The sequence below is a fragment of the Echeneis naucrates genome, chromosome 9 (genome assembly GCF_900963305.1).
Source record: "Echeneis naucrates chromosome 9, fEcheNa1.1, whole genome shotgun sequence".
Lineage (NCBI taxonomy): Eukaryota > Metazoa > Chordata > Actinopteri > Carangiformes > Echeneidae > Echeneis > Echeneis naucrates.
Window position 1 is genome coordinate 15,242,352 of NC_042519.1, and position 15,280 is coordinate 15,257,631.

The window sequence follows — 15,280 nt, forward strand, 5'->3', positions numbered from 1 at the left end:
CTGTAACCATGACAATTTTTCATCCCGGTGTCAGTATTTTATATCTCTGCCAATGAGGAAATGATTCATATTTCAGGACAAATGAAATACAGTAACGCTGAAACAGGCTAGTGTTTGTTTCATAATGAATAATTTGTTTGCCTTGGAGGAATTTAATCATATCTGGCTTACAGGGTTACAGGGTCTAAACAGAAAGATAAAACTGCATATTTCAACGTCCTGCTTTCTCTTAATGCACTGGAGGAAAACAGTATCCTGTAAAAGCGTTGTGGTCCCCATTATGATGAAGGCCATGAGCATGAACCAACAAGAGAACATTGGTTCGAGACAATGTGGGCACAGGTCATACGATTATAGCTATAGCTAAAACCGAGCGAGCAGAGCTGATGTTCTGTGTAAACAACTTCATGTGGATAACAAAATGGAGAGATAAGGATGCAGTACTTGTGACACCTTCCTATTCTGCCTCCCTCAAATGCAACAGCGCCACACAAAGTGGAATTAGTGGTCTAAATAATTCACATCACCTCAGTTAGGAAAATGAAATTGAGCTCTGCTCATGGTACAATAACAAGAGCTGTGTTGTATGAGGTAAAAAAGAAAAAAGGTTCACACTCTGGCTCTGTGAAAGTATTTTTGTACAGGTGAGCTGAAGGCTAAGACTGGCAACAACAGCAATGGCAACGTGATGATATCTAGCAGGTATAGTAACAGTAGAGTGACCGGACAGCGACAGATAATGATGCGCAGCAGAATTTTGTGTATTCATGGTTACTATGATCTTTCTTTTTTTTTTACATTTGAATTGTGGAGAATTTATCCAGACTTATGAGCTGTTGCATTTATACCTCAGTGCATGTTGGTCAGATGCTTGATGGCCAGTTGCTGGGTGGTTTTCCTAAGATCAGCCACTTCAGATTTTATCACTTATGAAGGATCATGCAAAAAAAGCAAAAAAAAACAAAAAGCACTATTGTTTGCAGAGTTGAACTGGTCAGTCTGGACCACAGTGAGAAAGACATTCTTTGTCTGGAGGCTGAAGGAGAACAGGACAGCCGCCTTTCATGAATCGAACCTATAACTTTCTTTTGACAAAAGAAAATTATGCGAAGAGACAGAAAACCAGGAGCAAATGCAACAGACCAGAGACCGGGATCATTTCTCAGGTGGAGCGCACACGAACACACTGACTGACCAATAACTCACATTCATAATAAATGAGCCAGCAAATATTTAATCAGAGTGTATTTAGGAGAGGAAACGTCAAAGTTAATCTTCGGTGAGCAGGCCAACAGCCAGCTCTGCTCTTGCAGCAGGAGAATGGCTCCAGGAGTCAATCCATAAATATCCTTCATAACTGTTGTGGGACTCATTGACCAGGAGAGGGTTGAGCAAGAGCTGCGGTCAACTCTGTGACCTCTGTCCTTCTGGCGGGGGGTGCCATTGAGTGAGACAGCAGTTAACTGTGGCCGTTCAACATTGTGATTGTGTGCCGTCTAGTTCTAGTTCGCCAACAACTTGATGAACAAAAGATGTGTATGACGGGAAAACAAAAATATTATGCAAGGGGGGAAAAAAAAACCAAAACAAAACATGTTTCATGTTTTTTTTCCCCCCTTGCATAATATTTTGAGATACATGTTTCATGTTTCAACATCTAGAGGCTGGATATTTTAGATGCACGTTTTGTTTTGAAAGAAGCAAATAAAATATTCCCTTTTGTTATTTTTCCAGATCTGTTCAATTTCCATTCCTCTTTCTTTCAGTGCCAAAATGCCTTGCTCTTAGTAAACCGTGGGAGGGTATTTTAACTGCTCAACTTCCAACACCCCGATGAAAATCACAGCAGCTGAAGTACATCAGTTGTGGTATCCTCCTGTAGTTTAAAACAGGTTCGCCTGCTGTGTTGTCACAGCTGTATAACTTGAAATGCCAGTGAGTATATGTTTGGTCCAAAGTGAAAACAGCCCTGAAAGTCATTAAGTGTGAGAAGAAACGCACATTATCGTGACAGAAAGAGCCGCTAACAGAGGCAGGAGGAAGAGGTTCTCTGGTGAACCACTGCCATTTGTGGAAAACCACGACACCTAAATCTTCTCTCCTCTTTGTTTGTTCTTCACAGACATTCAACTTGGAGTCCCGTTATGTAAAAATACTGGACTCGTCGATTCAGCAGCGGAGGAGTTAACAGCGTCAGGCGCAGGAACCCTGACCCTCCCTTCACCCTGGGGCTTGGTTTTCCACTCTCCTGGTGTGTTTGACCTGCCAGTGCACATTATCCATGTTTATCAGATCATATCTAAAGATCAAATTCCTCCCCCGTGTGATATCTCAGGCCATGCTTGTGTTGACGTTTAAACGGACTGCTACACGCCATCATCAGGAAACTTGCTATATGCCTCATTGCAGGTCCAGCAGAAAACTTAAGACCACCAGAAGATGGCCAAGTTGTGGGAGTATCTGTGACGGAAGCTTTAATACATACAGTGTTTTTACTAAATGCCACAATAGTTAAACAGGCGGACAAGGGTAAAGTGTTTTGGGAGACAAATGAAGTCTAGAAGAGAAACTGCTGTTTCATATGAAACAGAGAAACCTCATACAAACGAGTTAAATGCCAAACTTTTGCTGCTTTATATAACATCCACATTGCTCACTCAGCGCAGAGGCATTAAACGCCAATTCATAGAAACAGATGTCCCTAAGAGCTCTAAATGTGAGCATGACTATCTTTAATACTCACACTCCCAAAGCGGCTTTCTTTGCTTAGTTTTTGGCAAAAGTTACCAGGGAATGTGAAACAGTTCTGGCTTCCCATTTTTGTGTCAGCTATTTTAATTTAATCTGTTTGATCTCAGTGTGTGCCCACATTAGTGATTGGCTCATATCCCAATACACTTAATTGCTGGTGGCTACTTAAACGAAAGCTCATCAGCAAAGAAGCCTGGATGAAAGTCAGTGACAGTGACAGATTATAAGAATCTAAGAATGCCTTTATAAAACCTCCTGATAAGCTTTTTGCCGCAAATTGCTCCTGATTATACACTCTGCAAACCCACCGAGGCAACTACGAACCATTTAATACAGGCAGCTTCCATCTCACGCCTCAGTGTTGACACTTAAAAGTGCCACTTCACATACCCTATGATTAACTTTCCAAAAACAGATTTGAATTATGTGCATTGAGTGTCTGCTATGTATCACAAAGTTATCTGTTACTAGAGTTTTGGTATGTGTCATCCTGAAAGTAATGTCCCAGTAACAACCTGCTAAGAGGCAAACTATGTATGCAAATGCGTAACTTTCCATTTTTCGCTTACTTGCGTAGTTCCATTTATAAGACCCCTAATGCATTGCAATGAATATGGGGAAGAGTGAACAGTAGCGCGTGTGCCTATTTGCAAAAACAGTTGTACTATAAAGCTCTAGTTGAACCATCAGGCTGAAACCCTGACAGCTCTGGGAAAATAACCCGACCGCTGTCTGTAAATCTAAGCACATAAACAGCCAAATCTGACAGCCCGAGTTTCCGTATAAATTGTGATATATGGAGGTTTACACTCCTAATCCAACTAAGACAATACAACACAGAACAACACAATCAGAACATTATTGGTTCTACATAGTCTGAATTCCTTCACTAGCTGAGGAGACAATTGTTAGTTGTGAGGGAATAAGATTTGGTTGGACAATTTGAATAAAGCTGCAGGAAAGCTACATACCTACATGTCATATCCTTATCTGCATTGATCTATAACTGTATGCAGGTGGTCTTTTCGAGTCAGTCTATTCTTTTTATTAGCTTGAGATGAGGTAACCACATACAGCATTAATACAAATTTTTCATTAAAGTTCACAAGCTCTTCTGCATCAGATCCTATCAGCAGGCTGAGCTGCAGTTTTATTACAGTCACTCCGGGCTGCCATATCTGGAGAAAACAAAATCTCAGCCAATATATCAGTATGACCAACAGGACCATGCGGAAGGTGCAGGATTATTAGCCTCTTACAGATATTGGCTATTGAGAAATTGGAGTATCCACATTTACAAACCCTGGCATTGCATTGGGTTGTTGGTCTCTGTCTGTCTCTGTGTGTGTGCCCTGTGATGGACTGGCGACCTGTCCAGGGTGAAACCACCTTCGCCTGGTATTACATTGTGGGTCCAGACACAGTGTGAGCGTGAAAAAAAAATTAATTTCTACACCAAAATGTCCTGCTGCGTACACTTGGAGGAGCACATGTCCCTGTTTACCTGTATGGGGGGGGGGGGGGGGGTAATTACAAGAGCCAAACCATTCGGAGTTGGAGAGGCTGAACAGACCAATCACAAAAAGGGTTTTAAGCACAACCTATGAAGCTTAAACATTAAGCCCAGGATGGCAGAGAAAAAGCTCATTGTAATCCTGATAATACTTCATGGTCCATTAAACTCAATGGTGACCTTTTACTCTGAAAGAGAAGAGGTAAATTAAGGGTCTAAATAATCCTCATCTTTGACTGCTGTACACGAGCGTTAACCATTGTATTAGACTGACTGGTCATCACAAACATTTCCACCAGTACACAGTGATAAACATCTGACAGTCAACAAATGGTTGTGAGTAAACGATTTATGGCTCCATTATGGATGTGGACACAAAGCAGCAAAGCGAAAGTAGGCATGGGCAAAAGGGCAGGCTGAAAGAAATCTGGATTAGAAACAATTCCAGCACTTGTTTCTTTGTAAATCTGAGGACTGGGGATGAAAATGAACTGGAAAAGAAAGTCACGACAATTTTTGTGAAGAGCAATGCTGAAAATATTCCTTTGATTCTAACAGGAAAAACAGTCTTGGCACTAGCGATGCACCACAAAGCTCCAAACGGAGAAATATCCCAGATTCTTTTGAGGGAGTTTTAGAGCCGCCCTCAGCTTCTGCTTCTCCCAGATCCCAGTTGGCCTCATACATGGACATTTGAGAAACAATCTCTTGAATTGGTCCTCTCTAATGGCTTCATAAAAGAAGTAATTATTCTGCAGCAGGGAGGTGTTGTCAATGGCAGATCAGATGATGTCTTCCACTATCCAGCCTTAACAAAGCTCTTCATTCAGAGCCTTACAGAATATCTGCAGTTCAGTTTTTTTTTTTTTTCCAAGAGAAAAGGAGCTTTCTCCCCTTCTCCTCTCCCACCTTCAGTAAGCACAGAAGATCTATGCACTTTAATTAAAAGCGAATTCTCCTAGCTCGGTTCATCTGTGAATCTGAGGCCTCTTTGCTCGAATAGACATAAGAAAGGGATTGCAAAGGGTGTGAGCTAATTCTTGGTGGGTGGGAAGGAGGGGGTGGGGGGGTGACGGAATAGGAAAGGCCTCTGCATGGAGCTTGGGTCAATTTTCAACAGCACATCATTAAGTTCAACTCTACAACCCAGATGAATAGATCTAACTACATGCAGCTAAGAAATACAGTTATTTATTAACTGAGAACAAAACACATTGTTTTTCCATGTTGGACAGTGAGAACCACAGCACCACCAAAGAGTTGGTGTTTGGAACCATTGACAATCTAACACATCTAACACCAATGTGACTCAGTATTTACTATTTATAAAGTAGGAAACTAGAGGAAAGATGATTTTATTCTGCAGTCTTCACGTGAGAACCGATAACGTGACCAACGTGAAGTTACACACAAGGCAGATGACGAGTACTTGAGCAGTGACCTTCAATATTTTCCATCCAAAGAAATATTTGAGCATTTGGTAATTACATTTACTTGCCAAAACCTAGCAAGCGATTTGAGGAAGGCACCATTGCTGTCTCATCTGTTCAATTCAAACTCTAATAGAAATGGCAATTTGTGGTTATGGGTTGCGTAAAATGTGGATGTGGCTATTTCCTGTTTCCAGCACTCCTTTGGCTATTGAGCAGGTTGGCAGACAGTCAGTTAGCACAAAAGGTTGCAACAATCCTGACAATCTCACTGTGATGTGATTCCAGAAAGTTCAGCAAAGTCAGAAAGTCTCGCTGTTGCTAATACAGAAATAGCACAAAGCAAACCTCTGTTTGTACAATTATGTGTGTGTAAGAAAGTGGTAATTGATCTTTACATGTGCTGTTAGTTTAAACATTAAAATGAGATTTGTGGGCTTCTTCCCTTCCCTCCATCTTTAGGCTAAGTGAAGCTTACCATAGCGTAATTCTATATTCAGACTCAAAGCCGTTTTATTAAATCAAGTAATGTTCTATCGATGGACATGTGTATATCCTGGTGTTAAAAACCGCAGTGAAAACACACGCCTCATAAATGTGAAAAAAAGGTTACTTATTGTCCTACACCCAAAATGTGCTTCCCTAAATGTTGAACTGTCCTTTAAAACCATGACACACAGATCAGGATCCCATAAATATTTCTATCCAGCAGTGAAATTATGTAAACAGACCAAATCATTAAATAAACTGCCGAAAAGAAGCATCTCTGCTACCCTTTCATCGTCACGTACACTCAGCGTTGGAACTTTTTCTTAGATAAGATGTTGACACAGCTGCTCCTTGTGGCCTGCTGGACAGAGGAAGCAAAGAAAACAGCTGAGCGCTAGCGGGTGCAGTGTGAGGCTGCTGCAAGATATGAATTCAGGCTCCTGTTTTAGCGAGTGCCCACTCTGCTCAAGTGTCCTTCAGGAAGAAGCAGAGTCCTCCAGCATTGTTTCTCTGCGGCTAACCCTTCACTCTGACCCCACGCAGAAAGAGACTGTTATTTTTTTAAAGTAAAATTATGAATCATAGGTCAATCTGGAATTACTCACACAATGTGTTATTTAATATAAGCTAAACCTGGTTTCTGAAGCACTGAAGACATGGCGGCACTGGAAGTGAACAGCATTTCTCACTTCCCTCTTCCTGGTCTTTTCCTTTCTCCTTTTAGTACCAATATGAATCAATTTTTAGCTCTGAGTTACATTTGAAATTTTGACCAGCGTATTGTATATCCATGCAAACTCTGTAAAATCTGCAACAAAACTGGGATTATAGGGGCTACTGAAGATGTTGTCTGGAGTAAAGGGATGATCACAGCACCGCATGTTGGGATCACTTCAGACAATAGAAGATCTTCAGACTGCAGGCTGCTGTCTCAGCATGACACACAGTTAACAGTGGGCATTCAATAAATGTATCAAGTCTTCTGTGTATTTCAGAAAAACAGTAAACAAATCAAACTTCTCCAATTAATCACTGCGGGTGAAAAAAATAAATCAATCAATCAATCAAACAGAATGAAAAAAATTTTTTCAGTTTGAGTTTGCAGCACTGCACTCTGCAGCAATCTCTGTCATATAGATGATATTATGCTACTATCAAGCAGAATTAAGCGTTGCAGCTGCTTAATGTGGAACTCATATGGAGTTTGTGGGGAGTTGTGTTCATCTGTTTATGAGGTGCTTTATGTCCAGGTAGCTAACAGATATTAAAGAAAATATCGTGGAACTCTGTCATACTTGGCCTTTTTAGATGCAATTCTGCTGGAATACAGAACAAACCACATTGAGATAGTTTTATAAATGCTCACCGGAAATCTTTTGTAAAAGCAAAGCAGTTGAAAATGAACCTTTTTAGCCTTGTTCCTCACCAGATTTCAATTGGTAGACAGTCAAATGAAGAGAAACCAGCCAGAATAACAATAAGAACAATGTGTTTTGAGCCACCACATATACTTCTTTTTTCCTTTATCCTACTGGAACAATATTCTCTAATAGTTAGTGCGCAGTCTATGATGCTTTCAGCGCCTACAGATATAACCCTTAAAATCTTGTGGAGTTGTTCAAAGAGTTTCACAACCTGCAGCGAAGCAATGCAACAAGTATAGCATAATGAACATGATCAGAAATGAGTGTGGACCAAAATCACAGACTTGCTGCTTTCATTTTATTTTGATAAAAAGATGAAAAGTGCGCACACAAGAACGGTCTCATAGTGTTCTTATGTACATGCTGTCTAACTGTTTTTGATGAGCTGCTCAGTGTGCACGATCATGCAGGGCGGTGGGAGGGTGCAGTGGTGTGGATGCATTTGTTTGAGTAACATGAATTGTGTATGTAGATGGGTGCTCTGTAGGCATGCCTTACAAAATGTGTAGTGAACCATGGGCTGCCTGAGCATCGCACAAATCTGCCTGCAAAGGTTGAGCAGCACCAGAGGCCTGCTGTCAGCATATCCCTTCCAATTAAATGTGAACATCATTGCAGGCTTTGTTGCTCATACATCCTATTTTTTCCCTCAAACGCTGTTGTTGTTTTGTCCTCACTGTTGGTCCCATCAGCTCTCGATGGAATGGCCAAATACCACCGTTGACAAAAAAAAAACAAAAACCCAAACATTTTAAACCTGTTCAGCTAACCCTAATCCTAACTGTTAACGCTTGTTATGCGCATTTTGGAAGTTGATAGAATACCTGATTTTCTTTTAATAATTTCTACTCTGATATCATTATTTAAGTGTTACAGTTTACAGTATTCACACAATATGAAACTGAGAAGGAAATTGGGAAAGGGTCACTTCTGCAATTATGGAAAGGTTACTTGTACATGTACACACAGGGGAGTGATGTAATTTTCTGCACTGATGCATGTGTGTGTGTGTGTGTGTGTGCGTGCGCCTACTTATGCATGTGTAGAAGTAGGCAAAGTATCTCGGGATTCAGAATTTCTGACAGCTGCCTGCTTTGGGCGCCCAGGAAGGAGTGAGCCTCGGTGCCGCAGCCGCTCCTAAGATGAATAAAATATGAGCACATATAACGTGTTTCACTGTTGTTCTGATGCAACACGGAATAACATCTCTGAAGCAAAGTAAAACAAAAATGAAGGCTACGTGCGTGTGTGTGTGTGTGTGTGTGTGTGTGTGTGTGTGTGTGTGTGTGTGTGTGTGATACAGATGCAAAAATCTCAGAAATAACAGGAAAGTGACAGCAACATTCTCAACTATTTTCTTGAAAGAATACGTCAGCACTGACTTCATTTATTTCTCAAAAAAAAAAAAAAAACAAAGAACAACACCACTTTCCTCTCTCCTTTCCTCTAATGGCTTCTTGCCATGTAGATACTTTTAATTTTATTAGCCCTGGTTTTGAGTTCCTGCCTGCGAAACCTGAAGGGACTCTTTGTTCACTTGAAAGAGACTGAGGAAAATATGTTCAGAGTGAGGTCTGTGGATTTTACCTGAGTAACTAGGACATTGTTTTTGGAAAGACATGTTACCACTGAATTTTGCCAGTTCAGTCATTTTTCTCACTATGAGCAGCACAGACACAATCCCCAACACATCACTTACAGTTGGGTGGAGGCAGAATTCTCAGAGGCCTATATCTAAAAACATCACCAGACGAAACTAGACTGCATGCATGGATAAACAGCTGTAATGGCAAATAGAAAACACCGTGAATGCGGAAACAGAGTTGAGCACACAGTGACTCTAGTAAATTGAAATCGAACACCAGTGGAGCGGGTCCAACCAGCGGGGTGTGGAACGACCTGTATCTTATTTAAAAGCAGAGTTAAGGATGTATCCTCATATACAAAACACGCCAAAAGCAGTTGTGTGTTTAAACCAGCAGAGAAGTCCAGATGAGCAACTAAAGGTTGTAATAAATGGTCAAAGCAAAAGCCAAAGTACAAATGCGAGCTTGATGAATGGCTTAAACTGCTGCTATAGTATGACAGCAAAATAATGACTATATCTATATCTATATCTATATAGATATCTATATATAGATATAGATATAGATATATAGATAGATAGATAGATAGAGATATATATCTATCTTTGGAGCCACTACACTGAAAATAATGCAGCCTGTGTGTTGGCCTCAATCTAACAGTGCAGCAAGACCGTGTTTAAGTTGCCGTGGTTGACAGAGAAGAGGGCTGAACCAGGGAGTCAGTGAAGCGGTGTGTGTGAGCTCAAACCGAGTGGGAGCGAGCTGAGTCATGCTGCCCCTAAGCAACCTGGGAAAGACTTCGGCACAGTCAAGGGATGGGGCGGAGGTGACCGGGTCTGACACGGTGTGGCAACTGGCTCGTGTCTGACCAGGTGTGCTTCATTTACCGCATGAAATAATTCCCAACATTACAGCCAACCTTGGCCGCCTCACTGCCAGATGGAGGATATTAGCTCTGCAGAGGAGCTCATGTGTGTGTTATGCTTTCTGCCAGATTCAGAAAAGTAGCTGATAAGGGGATAGACTAAGGCTCTCATCCTGCTTGCTGCTGGAAATTAATGGAACAACATGTAAGGCTGAGCATCAGAATAATAAGCCCTTACTTTAGGCGTGTATAAATAGACGAGGCCCGGATGCTGTTGCACATCCTTCACATGAAATCCCAGCAGCAACCCTAAGCACCAAACTATCTAAAGAATCTCCCCTATTTACTCTTTAATGACATATTCCCAGAGTGAAAAAAAATCAAAGGGGTTTATCTATTTAAAAGCTTGAGCATCCTGCTATTCCATGATAATCGCAGTGGTACATGTGTGGTTCGGAGAGGAACAGAGGGATGTACATCTTGATTTAGCCAAGGACTTAATTTCACAGAAACTTTACTCTTGCAAGTGTGACAGGCCAATTAGGGCCTGGCACACTGAGAGGAGCTCTGAAGCTGCTGCTGACACTGACAGCACCGGGCCTGACGCCCCAGAGGGGGCTCCACTCCCTCTGATTCGTTATCACACTGGGTCTCCTGTTGCATTGCTGTATTGTTAGGACTAGATTTATCAAAATCTCCTGAAATGGCGTGGGAAGAAAATGTGTGTCTAATTCTTAACTCTGCCGTCTAGATTCGTTAGTTTATAATAACTAACATGCTCGAGACTTTCCAATATGGCTCATATCTCTATTTTATCAAACCAAAAGAGCTTCATTTCCCCTTTGACTGTTTACAGTATAAACACCATGAATGGAGGGACTCATTTAGGGCTATAAATGGCGCTTCAGTTGAGGCTCAGGAGCATTAACCAAAGGTAAGTTCTTTTCAGACTTTCAGAGTTGCACATAGGCAGCACTCAGACCATTTTGTCCACCAGTCGGCAAAAACTGTATCTCTTTTATGTAAAGGTTCAGCTGTTGCCAGGTTGAAACTCTGTTGGTGCAGCAGGTACAGAAAACAGTAACAACAAACACCTTTTTGTGGAGCAGGGCCCGGGCTGAAGAGAGGGTAAGGGGGTCCGCTACTCCAGGTGAGCAATTACAATGACGATGTGATAATCTTGGCAACTCAAGGTCAGCCGTCGACTGCGGCAGAATTGGCTTTTATAGTGTTTCCACCTTATCTTCTGCTAGTCCTAATCTTTATTCGTTTCCAAAATCGTTTTCACATTGTCTCACACACACACACACACACACACACACACACACACACCCCTGCTGAGCAGATAGTGTTGGACATTCACACAGTCAGTCTGACAGTTCAGAGGAGATCGGGTCAGACTGATGGGAGCCAGAGTAGATGTCACAAATGGGACCCTGTCTGACCTCCAGCTAAATGATGTGATGATACACGTATGAAAGGAAAGCCTCACAAGGAGGGTAATAGAGCTGGTAAATTAGATGTTAGATATTCTATTAGATAAATAAAAATCCTGTTTGACTAATAGGACGGTAAAACAAGACACAATATATCTTTCTCATGAAGTTTGGGAAATGCTGATTTGACATATTAAATAGCAACAGAAATTTTGTTGCACTATAATAATAATGTACAAGCACCTTGTACATTATGGATACTTATGGATATATAAAATGACACAAATGATGCATGATTTTGGGCAGATTAAACTACCTGCATGTCCCCGGCAGGGAGCCTATCTGACTAAAGGACTGTCTCTGTATTTTTGGACCTACACAGATACTTCTGAGCTCATGAATACAACTGACGTTTTAGTCTTCTGTCCTTGCTACAAGACTAAATATAAGAAGGCTGAAATGTTTTCCCTTACATACGACACATACTGGACAATAAGTAAAATTAACTGCATTTGTTCTATGCAGTGCATTAACTAGATTTTGTATAAACCTGTATACACAAATAACAGATCAAATAAAGCCAAAGTCTTGGATCTAAGTTTAGGTTTGGGGTTTTCCCAGCTTTGTCTGATGTGTGCCGCCCTGTATTATCTTACCACCTGTCTAGGCCTCGATTATCTGGATTCGTCTTACAGAAGACAAGAATAATCCTCTTATAAGCTGAAAATCTGGCGGAGACATGGATGCAGCGAGGGAGACCCACTCCTTGGATCTGCGTAACTGTAACACAGCGTTATAGAAAATCTGCTTTTCTTTTAAGTAAAAGGAAAACAAATGATTGTAAAATGCGACAATCTCAGTCCTATTCTTTGTGTTTTGAATGCCCATCAATACAATGAAAACTTGATGCCACTGAGCGTGAAACCACAATTCTTTCTTTTGAATGTCAGATTCAATAAACAATCTGAAACTTTCAGCAGATCATTGGCAAATGCAGCAGAGCATTTAATGCCGAGCTATTTTTGTAACAGCTCTAATAAGGACCTTGACATCCTCTCTTGACGGCGATACAAGGAAAAGTACAACATCCAGTCCCTGCACAGCTCATACTGTACCACTGTCATTTCACACTAATGGCTTGGAGAAGCATGGAAATTTTAACTCCTCGCAGTTCCTGGCGCGATCTTCAAAGCCCACGGCTAATGGGCACGATCCACGCCATGTCCCCGAGAAGTCGTCAAGAGGGTGCAGAGATAAGCCCTCGAGGAATTCAAAGCCTTCTCACTCTACTGCTGGCCATCCTGCCGTTACACAAAGGACATCATATCTGAGCCACTTTCAAGTTATCCTCTGCATCCACAGTGAGTCTCGCATATGAAAAGACCTCTGAAATTTAACATCAAAAACACAAACATTCATGTTTGTCTTCGTTCAGAGTCCCATCTTCACGGTGCAATCATTGAGGCAGATGCTACGCTTAAATACCAGAGGGGCTTCCGCCTGACGTAAAATGCTGAGACACTGACTGTGATTATTCACTGAATCAACAGCAGCAGTGGGAACAGCGCTCCCTCCTTCTCGGGTGAATTTCTCGGACATCTGGCCACTACTGCCTGAGCTCACGGCAACACAGCCACAGTTAGCAACAATAAAATCTGTACCATTTCAATTTTCAATTAGTGTCCACACATACTTGCCCTGCATCATAATCTGATTGAAACTCACATCACCAGAGGTTTCACGAAGAATAGGAATGTGGGGCACCTTTGGTCTTTATATTACAGCGATGTTAATGGTATTGATCAGTTCAGCTTGATCTAGATTCGGGAACTATGAACTGAGTGCCATGTCCCTGCTGCCATAACAAAGGATCTGTCATGCTCTTTGCCTTTTATTTACTGTCATACCGAGTGCTGTACCAGCACCAGCATGAGCAATTACTGCTCTTCATCAATTGATTTTAACAGCACAGGGATCAATCTTAACAACCATTATGCTCTTTTTCTTATGTCCTACTTCAAGACTTCACACTGAGCAGTTCAATACAGTGATCTATAGGCCATCAGAAAGCGGGGCATGGAGGAAGCTGAATTTACATAATTTCATTAAAATCTCTACTCATTATTGTGAGTAAAGCACTTGTAGAGCTGCAGATAACAATCACTGCAGTTATTGATTAATGTGCCCCTTATAAAATGTTTGAAAAATAGGAAAAACGTGACCTTCGTAATTTCTTGGAGAAACAATAAGTGTCTTATTTCATCTCAGCCACAGTTCAAGACAGAGATAAATGGGTTTTCACAATTATATTAAAGTGTGTAAAGCCAGAAACCCTTTTATGAACGGGATGATTACCTGAATATGGAATAACCAAAGAGCACCGGTTGGTCTAAAAGCTTCAGAAACAAACAGGCTCACGCTTGAATGAGTTTCCTAAAACAAAATACATGAGCAGGTGAGGTGCCGGTTACAGTTCTGGTTAAAAAATAATCACGCAGGCTCTAATGAAAGTCCAGCAACTTCACACTTTGGGGAAAACGTGCTCAGTCTGTTCTACCTGGTTACAGAGTAATGCATCTTTACTGTGCACTGAGCAGAGAGCAGGGCCACCATACATCTGTCACAAAGCAGCACACAGGGCAGTACGGCTCACAGTCCCTCAGAAAAATACTGCAAGGAACAAATCAAATGGATTAGCCAGCTATATATTCAATTAGAAACAGACTTAGAGCTCTACCTCGACTTCCCTCAGCTTTTTTTTTTTTTTTTTTTTAAATCACCTGAGGCTCAGTCTAATCCAAACATATGGCCTTTAAACGGACAACAGCAGCTTCAGTACTGCCTCTCATCTAATAAGAGGCAGCTTCTTTATTCGTTCTCCCCAAAAAAAAAAAACAAATAAACAACAACAACAAAAAAAGAGCAGTCTTTGAAACCGACAAATAAATCCATCAAACGAAGCCAAGAAAAGTGCTTTGTGAGGTTTTGGGCTACTTCTCTGATGTCCATGTCAGTGGAGCTTCACTGTGATTCACCGTGACTTCTGCAACACCAACGCAAAGACGAGCATCCTCTGTCCTCATCCGGACACGTTCACTTCTGGTTTGTGATCAAATCTGAGGAAACATGCGGGAAGTCTTCACCTTACCTCACCCATGGGTGCAGATCGGGCTGAAGCAGGCGCTGTGCGGCTCCAGCTGTTCCCAGGACGCAACTCATCTCTCCGGAGCAGGCATGCTGTTTGAGCCCGACCCGAGCGGCCGTGTCCCCCCCGCGGGAAGCCCCTCTCACTGCGCCCTCGTCCGACACTCCATCGGTCCCATCGGCTGGCTCGGCTCCAATGAGAGTCCTTCAGCTTCGGCGTCAGAGTGCCGATACCGGCCCAGCGGGCTGGCCCGTTTATACCCGCAGCCCCCCCGCCCCCAGCAGCCCCCTTTGACTTTCACTCGCTCCTGTCTTCTGCTCAGTCCGAGGCGGGGGCTGCGACGCGGACGGTGGGTCGACCTGTGTGTTCCGTCGCCTGTCCGCCGGTGGAGGAAGCCCGTCTGACGCCGCAGAGAGCCGCCTCTCCCCGCCTCCCTCCGCCGCACCGTGAGCTCTGCGCTCCCGCACGGACCAACAGCACTGCCTGCTGTACTTAAAGAGACACAGCACCGGGGACCCGGTCCGGACCAAATCCACAATCCAAGCAGCTGTGTGAAGCAGACAGACACACTGCTGGTCTGAAATGGGAAGTTGAAGACACACCTGTTTACCATCAGTGCAGAGATAGTGATACAAACAGAC

The 15,280-nt window shown here is 42.3% G+C and overlaps 1 protein-coding gene across 8 annotated transcripts in view; it reads right to left on the minus strand.

Annotated features, from left to right (window-relative positions):
* Positions 1-15,280, minus strand: part of wscd2 (WSC domain containing 2) — a 31,123-nt gene that overhangs the window by 15,416 nt on the left and 427 nt on the right. For 2 of the 8 annotated variants that reach the window (XM_029510569.1, XM_029510571.1), the window contains exon 2: positions 14,643-15,216. The gene's annotated coding sequence lies outside the window, so the exon portion shown is untranslated. Of the gene's footprint in view, positions 1-8,639; positions 8,745-13,849; positions 13,928-14,051; positions 14,165-14,637; positions 15,217-15,280 lie in introns of all 8 variants that reach the window. The other 6 variants (XM_029510573.1, XM_029510574.1, XM_029510570.1 and 3 more) reach the window with 6 other exon arrangements.